This window comes from Nycticebus coucang, chromosome 10, assembly GCF_027406575.1.
Source record: "Nycticebus coucang isolate mNycCou1 chromosome 10, mNycCou1.pri, whole genome shotgun sequence".
Classification (NCBI taxonomy): domain Eukaryota; kingdom Metazoa; phylum Chordata; class Mammalia; order Primates; family Lorisidae; genus Nycticebus; species Nycticebus coucang.
Genome location: NC_069789.1, coordinates 74,633,049 through 74,645,290, shown reverse-complemented (window position 1 = coordinate 74,645,290; position 12,242 = coordinate 74,633,049). Strand labels below are relative to the sequence as shown.

At 36.6% G+C, this 12,242-nt stretch overlaps 1 non-coding gene across 1 annotated transcript; it reads right to left on the bottom strand.

The window, feature by feature from the left end:
- Positions 1–680: 680 nt before the first annotated feature.
- LOC128597766 (U4 spliceosomal RNA) lies at positions 681–819 on the bottom strand. Its single transcript, XR_008383332.1, has one exon. It is a non-coding gene; the product is annotated as a U4 spliceosomal RNA (small nuclear RNA).
- Between the last annotated feature and the right edge of the window lie 11,423 nt (positions 820–12,242).

Here is a 12,242-nt window from a genome sequence, read left to right as displayed (position 1 = left end):
TTCAAGGTATAACATTAGTATTTTAATGGAGATTGAATTGAATCTACAGATTACTTTGAGTAATACAGACATTTTCACCATGCTGTTTATTTTTATTTTTTTGAGACACAGTCTCATTATGTCGCCCTCGGTAGACTCACAGCAACCTCAAACTCTTTGGCTTAAGCGATTTTCTCTCCTCAGCCTCCCAAGTAGCTGGGACTACAGGCACCTGCCGCAACATCTGTCTATTTTTTGTTGCAGTTGTCATTGTTGTTTAGCAGGTCCAGACTGGGTTTGAACCCACCAGCTTGGTGTATGTGGATGGTGCCATAACCACTGTACTACTGGAGCCAAGCCCACCATGCCAATTTTTAAAACATATTTAAATGCATGTAGAATGTTTTCATTTGATCTAAATGTGTTCTTCATATTGTTATGTTACCTAGGAGAACTTCTTAGCCTAGAATTGACCCTCATTATATTTATTGCCACATTGTATTGGCCTCTTGTATCTCACATTATATATGCAGCTTAAGTTGTTTTGCTTAATAAATGTTTGATTTCATAGTCAAGGGGAAGTAGGCCCTTACACAAAAAAAGGCATTCACTGGCCATTTGACCTCTGAATTTTCACCAATACGTATTTATTTATTTGGGACTTCTGCTTTTTAAAACATTTTTTTTTCTTTTTTATTCAATCTCCATAGAGACTGTCAAAAATTGCCAATGGTGACTATATTTCAAGTTGTCACCTCGGGCTATTGGGAAATGTTTTCAATTAGCAATAATCGTGCCTCAGATAAACCACATTGGCTATGATAGTGCCACTGGGTAGCTTCTCCTATTTTTTTTAAACCTTTTTTTCTTAAGAGAAAAATGCAAACACCACTAGAAATAACAAATTAATTGTGCTACAAATGATATCAATGAAACAGTCTCAGGTAGGAATTTAGATTTTTCCTTTGTACTTAGAGCAATTTTTCATAGGCTATCAGTTGAAAAAAAAGTTTGAAAGCGTATGTGCTGGTGTGTGTGTGTGTGTATTTGTGTGCATGGCAAGAAAGTGCAGGCGTGGGAAAGATCTTCCAAAAAGAATAGTCTGAAGAATAGTGCAATCACCTTATATTTTATTATTTAATAATTTAATATAGGCTTTTCACTGAGTATTATGTGCACCTTTAGGTTATTATGAAACTGTCATGTAGAAGCATCTTATCTAAAAAATAATAATGTTGGTGAACTAACTTGGTTAACACCTGTCACTGACTTGTAGTGCAGAGAAATTATTTTAATAAAACACTTTTATAGGCAAAGGACAGGAGCATTGTCTCTGTCCAGTGAGGGATGGTGGCATTTCAGTTTCCTGGCCCAGTGTACTTGTCTCCATTTAGCGTACAGTGTCATCGAATTAGTAACCAGGTTTGCTCACTAGTAGCAGCTGTTTCTGCCATTGCTTGCAAATTTAAATGCCTGGTATAGGAAGTTAAAATTAATTTTTTAACAGATAATGATTTCCTATTTCTTTATTTCAGCATACTTGCCAAATGCAATGCATGCTTTTTTCATTTTTATAAGAAAGTTTAGATATAGAGATAAAATAATTTTAGATTTAATTTAAACAATTCTGAAACTTTATGCCATTAGAAAAAAAGAATCTTTTTTTTTTTTTTTCCTTCAGTTTTTGGCCAGGGCCAGGTTTGAACCCACCACCAGTATATGGGGCCAGCACCCTACTCCTTGAGTCACAGTCACTGCCCAAAGAATCTTTTTCTTTTATAAAGATGGGGAATGATATTGAAATCATTAATATTGAATGTAGTACAAAAGAAATGGCCTCTACATCTCTCTTGCGTATGTTTAGTATCATGTCTACAGTGAAAATGTTTGTCTTAAAAGTCTCTTATAAATGTTTAGAGTTTCTTTTCACCTTATTTCCTTTAGATGGCCAACAAAGCGGTAAAACAAAAAGATCAAAATGTCAGATTACAGTGCGAATTCTATTATGTGAGAGATGTGTAAACAGCAAAAGGCACATTCAATAAGGCGTCTTGGCTAACCACCTCAGACCCCAGCTCCCTACCTTCCATGACAGGCTTCTCCCCTGTTCACTTGGTGAGGCCATTGCTTTCTGTTTCAGTTTTGTTTACATTTCAAGTTACCCTTGAAAAATATATGTATATGTGTATGTGTGTTGTGCCTGTGTGAGAATGTGCATGTGTGGGGGGATGAGGGGGGAGAGAGGGAGAGCGCCCTGGGAGGACAGACAGAGGAATGAAAAGAAGGAGACCACAGGAGACACACTGGTTTTCCTCTAATTCCAGGATTGTCACCAATATGGCCTGTACGTTGCTATTCTACTGAAAGATTTATTTATTCTAAAATTATTTTACATTAACCCATCCCAGTATCCCCAGGATGTACTTTGACCATAAAAAGGGAGTTTAAGGTAAGGGACAAAGTATTTCCTTCAATGACTTGCAGTAACATTTATAAGATTGCAGGCATTTATGAATAAGCACTGGGGGCTCCATGGATCACCCCCAAAAGTCTTTATTCTACAGCTGTGTGTATTACACTGTCTCTCTATTCAAAATGCAAAATTCAAATTTTTGCTTTCTTTGTCAAGTTACATGACTTTTTTATGCATTTACCTTTTCCCCCTAAACATTAAAAAGAAACATATAATGATTATATACTAAATTATAAGATTGTGTAAAAATTAAATGACAAATACATGTAAAATATTTAGAAGAGTGTCTGCATATTAGGTTGTCATTGCTACTGTAACAAATTACCACAAACTTAGTGGCCTAAACAACATAACTTGCTGTTTTGTGGTGGAGCTGTAGTCCTTGCTGGTGGTTCTTAGAAGAATCTGTTTCTTTGTCTTTTCTGACTTCTATAGTGGCAGCATTCCTTAATTCTTGAGACCCTTCTATTTTCAAAGTCAGTAATGTCTATCCTGGCCTCTCTCAAATCACATTACTCTGACTACTCTGCCTCCCTCTTTCACATTTAAAAGACTCTTATGGTTATATTGGGTAAATCCACTCTGACAACCCAGGGTAATCTCCCAATTTTAAGGTCAGGCAACTAGCAACTTTAATTTCTTACTGCTTTTTTGGCAGGACCATTGTTCTATTGGTAAATTAAGTTTAGCCTAAAGCTGCCTCCTTACATATTTTAAGTTTGACTTAAAGGATTCTCTGTATATGGTTCATTGTGACCTAACTGGATATGTAAACAGATGGTTACATTTTTAACCTACTCTTGTGTCAATCACTGAATTTTAGCCAATCAAAGGTGGCCAACTGCTCAAGTCACATTCAAATATGGTAATTACTGAGCTATAACCAATTCAGCTGTTCCTGTATCCAACCTCCATCACTTTCCTTATTTTGTCCTTAAATCTTTGATGTTCTAGCAGGACTGGGTCTCTCTGAAGCTATTCTGGTTCAGAGGCTGCCCACTTCACTTCTTTGCTCAATTAAATTCTGTTAAATTTAATTTGTTTTTCTTTTAACACTACCTATCACAGCTTGATACATAGTAAGAATTTTAAAATCTCAAGTATAGTTAAAACATTTTTGAGAATAAATATATGTGGATTTTTCTGAGAAGGTTCATAGTTTTAATAAACCCAAAAAATCCATAAAGAGATAAAGAAATAATTATTTGTAAAAATGAAGTACATGACTTAGAAAATCATTTATATATATTGATATGAATAGTTAAAAGTGAATGATCAGAAATCTTCACTAATTATTCACTGTTATATATGACTTGACTGGATACAAAAGGATTTTTATTTTCTTTGAGAAGTACTCTTTTAACTGAAAAATTGTGAAGTGCCTTTGGTTTATGTCTAATTTTAATTCCATTCTATTGCATTCACAATTAATGGGAAATTGATAAAAAAAAAACTATTTGGCTTCATACAGAAAGGATTATATGCGTATCTGTATTGTAGATTCCAGAATTAAAAAGTCGCTGACAATAAGTGAGGAAGGGAAATTAACACATGTTCTGGACATTATGTCAGGTGCCTCACTGCTTGCTTCATTTTCACGAAACTCACAAGTAGTTCACAAGTAATTGTCCTACTTCATGAGTAAGAAATCTAAGATTTAGAAAGGTAGAGCAACTTGATGAAATTTATACTGCTAATAATATGTAAGGTTTGCATATTGCCCATGTTTTTCTAATTCAAAAGTCTGGGTTCTCTCTCAATTCTCTGCTTCTTCTCTAAACTAAAGCTTATGCTGTCTTGGTTTCCCATATGTACCATTTAATTTCTCATAAAACGTTGCTTAGTCTCCATATAACATTTATAATATGAACACACACCCTATAACACAGCACTCTGGACACTTGTGACATCCTTTTCTACTGCCCTATCAAATAAGCAGAAACTACTATTTTCAAGGACAAATAATTTTTCATTCAGTAGTTGGGATGTTTATGATTTTCATTCAATGCATGTTTTCAATTTCATACCATGTGATTTTGAACTAACAATTTCAGACTTCTAGCATTTGTCTTTGTCTCTTTCTTAATGAACTGAATGTTTCCAAGAACATTCCACGATGTAATTGTGTTGCTAAGAAAGATAAAGTCGTTTCCTCTGCAGAAAATATCCTTACAATCCTAAAAGATTGGAATTAGTTGGGAGTGACCCATAAGAATTATTGAGATCAGTTTTGTCAAGCTTGGCAATTGGTTCTCTTTAAGCACTTAAGATTCTATTTTTATTTATTTCTTTCCCCTTATACTTATTTATGCTGTAACATCATAGTTATTTACAAATAATTCAAGGAGTTTTGAACTAGATTTTGTTCTCCTTGAAGGTAAAGTGTATATTTCTATTTTATTTCCATGTTGTTTAACAAGAGTATTCTGTTTGGTGTAAGCATTTAACAGATGCATTTAAAGGGAATTTAACGGGGCTTTTTACTTCCTATTCCTCATAAAGCCTTGTGTTTTTATCACAAATAATTGTAACAAAGCATGATAGTGACTGTGGGTCTAGCTCCAACACTTCCTTCAGCTTGCTGTCTTTGAACCTAATCTCCATGCTTCACCAGATATGAGAAGACACAAGGCAAGCAAAGTGACTAGAAATGTAAATTACTTCTTTATAGTTTAGAGTTATGGTTAGAAAAAAGTTATTGGCTTAAGGTTTCAAATTACTGTGTAAATAATTTGTAAGCAAATCAACCAAACTTTTTAATGGTGTAGTGAGCAAACGCAGTGTATACAAAAATAGATTTTTAAAAACAGAAATGTGTCTTGTGTTTGTCAGTGCTGATATATTCTAATCGTAAAATGGCTTTGTAGAATTCCAGGAGATAGAAATGTATGACTTATTCACAGTTTTGCAAGAATATACTTGGAATTAGTATATAATTGACTTAAACTGTAAAGACAAAAGATAATTTGCTCTACTCCATGTTCTTTTTTTTCCCCATCATGTTTCTTTACTGAGTTCATTACATAAGAAAACAATGGTTTCGAATGTTCCTTTCAAAGAAAAACAGAATACCATCACCCTCAGAGAATTTTCCACCAACATTTACTATCATACTGAAATTATCTCTATAGAGAAAAGACAGAAATATGAGTTAAATGTAGGTAAAGTGTGAAATGTTGTAAAAGTTCTCCAGTCAGAATTAAGGATGTATTTAGGCTTCATTAACTTAAGCATTGGAATTCTTGATTTTTTTGTTTGTTTGTTTTTTTGTTTTTGAGATAGAGCCTCAAGCTGTCACCCTGGGTTGAGTGCTGTGGCATCACAGCTCACAGCAACCTCCAACTACTGGGCTCAAGCGAGTCTCCTGCATCCGCCTCCCAAGTAGCTGGGACTACAGGTGCCTGCCACAATGCCTGGCTATTTTTGGTTGCAGCCGTCATTGTTGTTTGGCAGGCCCAGGCTGGATTCGAACCAGCCAGCTCTGGCGCATTAGCCACTTGAGCCACAGGCGCCGAGCCGGAATTCTTGATTTTTAAGGGTTGTTTTTTTTAAAAATTTATCTTTATTTTTTTTATTTAGTTAAATATTTTTATTTATTTATTGTTTGGGATGCATTGAGGGTACAGAAAACCAGATTACATTGATTGCTTTTGTTAGATAAGGACTCTCTTAATAATTCATCTTATTTTGGGAGGCCAAGACAGGAGGATTACTGAGAGTTCAAGACCAACCTGGACAACATAATAAATTACCATCGCTATAAAAAAATTAAAGAATTAGCTTGGCATCATGGTACTTACCTGCAGACCTAGCTACTTAGGAGGCCAAGATGAGAGGATCACTTGAGCCAAGGAGTTTGAGGCTGCAGTAAGCTACGATCATGCCACTGCAATCCAGCCTGGCGACACAGCAAGATGTTGTCTCTAAACATAATAAATAAATAAAAATAATGTTTTTAATTAAAAAATATTTATCCTTGTTTCTTTGTACCCCCAATGAACCCCCAACAATAAAAAGATTTATGTTTATTGTTGTCCCAGACTATTATGTCTTCTGTTCATTAATTAGAAATAGAATTATGCTCTTGGATCTTTTCATCTTTTCATCACTCAGCTGCTTGCTGAATCTCCACAATTTGGGGTACTTGCCAAAATGTTGATGCTGGCTTAGGAGGACTAATCATGTAGTGAACCATCTTTTGAAGTCTAGATTATTTGGGATTAATAGAGAGGAAACTAGGCAAAGGTTAGTTGGGAAAAGGTCAGTGGAAAGGCAGGGGAAGGAGATTTTCTCTGACATGGTATGTCTTAGTCAACATGTCAATTTTAGAGTTTGGATAGAACTATCTACGCCTCTGTGCCTCATACCCAAGTTGCCAGGCTGGGCATCACTGTATCTCTCACAGCTCAGCTTTTGCAAGACAAGCTGAACATCCTTAAAATGAGGTTCTGACCTTTCCTTGATTGAGGTACCTTAGTGAAGGAAGAGCTGAACAGTTTTTCTCTCTTTTCTATCATAGGCTGTCACTCATTATCTTCTCAGAAAAAAAAAAAATCTACTCTTCTTCTGTTTATTTTCCTAGTCCATAACTAGCTTTAAAAAGATTTGTATTATCCTTAAATTTCTGAATTAGTCTGAAATGATGTTAAGCTTGTTTTTTTTTCTCTTGACATTGCAACCCTTTTGGGTAATCATACTTAATCTGTTAGCCCTCTTTACACCATTTGTATAGATCATTAAAAATTTTGACTTCATCATAAAAACTCCCTGCTACTTGCACTCCTTTAAGTGCCTTCTTTTTTTCCTCCTCATTGGAATAATTTGTGATTATATGACCATATTTTTTATAGCCCAGAGGTCTTCTTGAGTTATCAATAGTCTTAAGACTTAGAACACGGGGTCATAAAAACATCTCCTAGAGCATTTTATTATCACTAAATTATTTATTTTTATTATTGACTTGAGTTATATGTGGTTTTTTTTTTTTTTTTTTTTTTTAAGAAATAGCACTGTATTTCTCTTGACATTGCTTTCAAATGAAAGAATTTATATCTATATATATATTTAGTTTTTGGATTCTTTCTTTTACTTCAGATTACTATCAGGCTACATACAATTAGGTTACACTGTTTAGGTTTGTTAGGTAAAGTCCAAGTTGCAGTTACACATGTTTTATGAATTTATAAATAAAAGTCTCATAGGTATATAACTAATGAGCTACTGGTTCTGCAGAGGTGGGAAAAAACACAGATGTATAGAGGTTCCTGAATTCCTTGGTGTAAATATTACCGCTGTGACCAATTTCGGGCTATTGGCTCTCAGCACTGAATGGAGGGTAGGCAAGAGAGGAGAGTAGGTGACTCTGGGGAGTCGGCTCCAAACACCTCTATTTACATCATCAGCAATGGTTTCCCACCCAGTACTCCCTCGGTGTCCCTAGTCCACTCTCCAGAAGTGACAAACCTGTACCCTGTAATCTGACAGGCTCCAAAATATTCTTGGAGCCATTTATTTTGGAATGCTCCTCTAGTCTGGCTGCACAACTCTCATTCGAGGACTTTCCTCGCTGTGATTGTAAGAACTCCCTTTGTTTTTCTCCTAGTTCATGTGTGCATTTATGTATTTACCCACGTGATGTACTTGTCTTTTTTGGATCTCTCTCTCTCTCCCTCTTTCTGCCACTGTATCACTTTGTATAAGAAAAAAGAAGAAAATGTCAGATACCATGTGCTGATGCCCTGACTATGTTACCTGGAGTCCAGCGTCTTACGTGGGGCTCTCTGCCTAGTCCACCTGTGGCACGCCTCTCCTTCTGGAACTGCCTTTCATCATCACCCTTGAGGCAGATACTTTAATTTCTTTCCAGGGTCTGTGCTCCTTGTGTTTCTCATTATCTATTATATTTCTCTGGACTAATGACGTTTTTCTTTTTGTGGACAATATCTTCTAGTAACTTCTTGAGAAAAGGAATCAGATGTTTTGATATTATGTATATATAAAAATGAGTTTATTTTACTCTCTCTTTTAATTGTCAGTTCAACTGGGCATAGAGCTCCAGGCTGAAAATCAATTTTCATCGACGTTTTAGAGGTGCTTTTCAGTTGTGTTCTTTTGTGCACCTTTGCTGGTGAGAAGACTGAAGCCATTTTGACTGCTGTCCTATTGAGCGTGACTTCATTGCACCTGTGGATGGTTGGAACACACCCAAGGCTGCACCGTGGTTATGAGCTATAAAACGATGCACACGAGTGGGATTCTCCTTTCTCTGTTTGTGTTGGGACCTGAGTGGACTGTTGCAATGTGGCAATTTGCTTCCTCAGATTAAGAAAATTAGGATTATCTCCTCAAGAATTTTTGTGTCTTTTCTGTCTTGGTCACACTCCACTTTTTGGATATTGTGTTTTCTTTCTTTCCTTTTTTTTTTTTTTTTTTTTGAGACAGAGTCCCACTTTATTGCCCTTGGTAGAGTGCCATGGCATCACAGCTCACAGCAACCTCCAGCTCCTGAGCTTAGGCGATTCTCTTGCCTCAGCCTCCTGAGTAGCTGGGACCACAGGTGCCCACCACAACGCCTGGCTATTTTTTGTTGCAGTTTGGCCAGGGCAGATTTGAACCTGTCACCCTTGGTGTATGGGGCCGGCACCCTACTCACTGAGCCACAGGCACTGCCCTGGATATTGTGTTTTCTTAACTGGTTCTTAGTTTTATTATTTTTTCTCCTATTTTTATCCCTGTCTTTTCACTTTACTTTCCAGAGTATTTCCTCAATTTTGTCCTCTGACTCTTTAATTTTCATTTTTTATTCTCATATTTTTAATTCCTAGAGCTCATTTTTTTCTTTTCTGTGAATGGTTTTTCTTATTATATCCATTGCTTCTTTCTTTGATTAAATATATTTACTTCTCTGAGTAAATATATTAATTAAAAATATATTAATATATTATTAATGACATGCTTTTGAAGTTTTTTTTTTTTTTTTGTAGAGACAGAGTCTCACTTTATGGCCCTTGGTAGAGTGCCGTGGCATCACACAGCTCACAGCAACCTCCAACTCCTGGGCTTAAGCGATTCTCTTGCCTCAGCCTCCTGAGTAGCTGGGACTATAGGCGCCCGCCACAATGCCCAGCTATTTTTTTTTTTTTTTTTGGTTGCAGTTCAGCTGGGGCTGGGTTTGAACTCGCCACCCTCAGTATATAGGGCCGGCGTCTTACTGACTGAGCCACAGGCGCCACCCTGAGGTTTTTTTTTTTTTTTTTTTAATTATTATGTGTGGTGCCTGTTTCCTCCAAGATTCTTTGTCTCTTCTTTTGATTCATGTATCACAAGAAATATTATTTGTAAGTCTGATGATCTTTGATTATTGATTCCTCTTGATGAGTGAGATACTAAAGAGAAGACTGACAATTTTGAGTGTGTAGGTCGTGCTTGTAACTAAAGACATGACAGGGGTCATTTGTTGATATGATGGGACACCTGGAGAAATCCTAAGGTAATTATTTTTAAATATTTCTATTGAAACTTGTTAGATTCACACAGAAAATAAAATTCTAGCTTTTTTTTTTTTTTGCAGATTAGTGGCCAGCCAGTGGTTTTGAAGCCCAGTGAAGGAAAAGGCAAGTGGGCCTGGGAATGGAAGCCATCTCAGCATTCCACATCCTGGGAATGGAAGCGATCTCAACATTCCACATCCTGCATATGCTTATTTGTTTTCCTGTTTGGGGGATGCTATTTCCATCCTCAGTCATGGGGGGCAGTCATACCTTACAGAACCTCAGTTTGGTTTTAACTTGTCCAGAGTATAGAGTATGTATGTCTGCTAAGATAAGATAGGGTGATTAGTTAATCAGGGTACGGGAAAAATTGTAAGCATCTCTTTTCTTAAATAACTTTCAATTAATTCTGAATCATTTAATTCCTACTCCCAATTATTCTGTGATTCTTGATTCTCCCAGTCCCTGAACCATCTGAAATTCTTCTTGCTGATTTAGGTTTGGCTTTTTGGCTCAGTTTTGCTTTGTTTTGTTCTTTTCCTGCTGGGTCAGTTAGAACTTGTACATCTGCTCTGTAGCTTTTGAATGTTTGTTTCTGCATCTCCTCTATATTCCCTCCATTCTCACAGTTTTATGTCTAGTTAAAAAAAATCCATTTGCTGTAGCTTTAGTAGGGTTTGTGTAGGGAAGAGATCTGATGCATGGTTAAATCTGCCACCTGTATTCAGAAGCCCTTGCTCTGAACTTCCTGCAATCTGCTTTTCTAAAGCGCAGAGCACACTTTGGTAAGGCCCAGGTCTCTCACTTGGTGCTGGCAGACTCCGAGAGTGCATGTTCATCACATCCCAGTGCGCCTGTCTTTTCCACTTCACTGAGTCTGTTCTCTGTGTTTACGTGCCATCGTATCCATGGTAACAGCTCCCCTCATTACTTACTCAAACTTCAGAGAGAGAAAAGAAAAAGGCAGTCAGAGCACCTTTGTGCAAAATGTTTCTTTTTTCTGAGGAAAAGGTTGCTTCAGAAGAGGAGATAGTGGTGATTAGGTGGGAGATATGAGGAAATGGAACATCGTATTTCTGCTGAATACAGAGAGGTCAAGACCTCTCCCACGACCAACAACAACTTTGCTAATGTTAATGCTGGCTGGTTGTTTTCTTTGGGACTTAATCTTAAAAGATGCTTCTCACCGTGTAGAATTTAGCAATACTCAATCAAACAATTATAAGCGAGTCTCCTTGTATCCAAATTATATTTGAGGTTGAAATGAAATCCTTTCCTGATTCTGCAGATTTTAGGAAGTGTAAGGAATTGTTTTGTGTGCCATAGAAAGAAAAATCATTCCCGTATAGTACAAAAAGCAAAAATTCAGAAGGAACAATTCTCCTAATGCAGCACTTCTGTAACCAGCACCCTTCTCACTGGTTTGAACCAGGGGGACCCAGTGAAACTTGCACCAGCCTTGGGCGATGCCAGTGCCTCCTTCTTGCTGTGCTACAACATTAGTTGTCAGCTCCCAGGAGAATCCTAATATGATCTAACAATATGAAAAATCTAAAAAGGTCAAATTCATGGAAACAGAAAGTAGAATGGTGGTTATCTAGGGCTGAGGTGTGGCAGAAATGGATAGATATTGGTCAAAGGGTGTGACCTTTTAGCTATAAATTATGAGAATCTAATGTACAAGATGGTGACTAAGGTTAATACTGTACTTTATACTTTAAAATCACTAGGAAAGTAGACGCTAAGTGTCCTCAATACACAGAAACAATGGTAACTGTGCAGAATTAGGGATATGTTAACTAATTTGATTATAGTCACTAATTACCATGCATATGTATATTAAATTATCACATTGTGTACCTCACATATGTTCAATTTTTATTGTCAAATATACCTTAACATGCCTGGAAAATTATTCTTCAATTGTCCATTCTTCCTAGAGAAGATGAACCATATTATACCCTAGATAAGTATTTTTTTCTTAATTCCCATTATTTTCTGTGTAGAAAATAAGACAATGAAGACTATCATTGTGGTCATATTGTGGTCATGCCTACATTAACTGCAATCTGATAAAAATATTAATGTTAGCTTTTAACTAGTAAGTTTTTTCCAAGTCCATTCATCTTTACCAAGGCAAAATCAGTTATTCCTTTGCATCCTCTTTAGCACGGAAGTGCTGTCATAAGCCGGCTGTGCGTCCCCACACACATTGGAGCACCCTCCTCCCCTCTCGTAGTTTCCGTCACCAATCACATCTCTCATCCTCTCTCCACACTCTCCCACTTGTCACAAGCCAC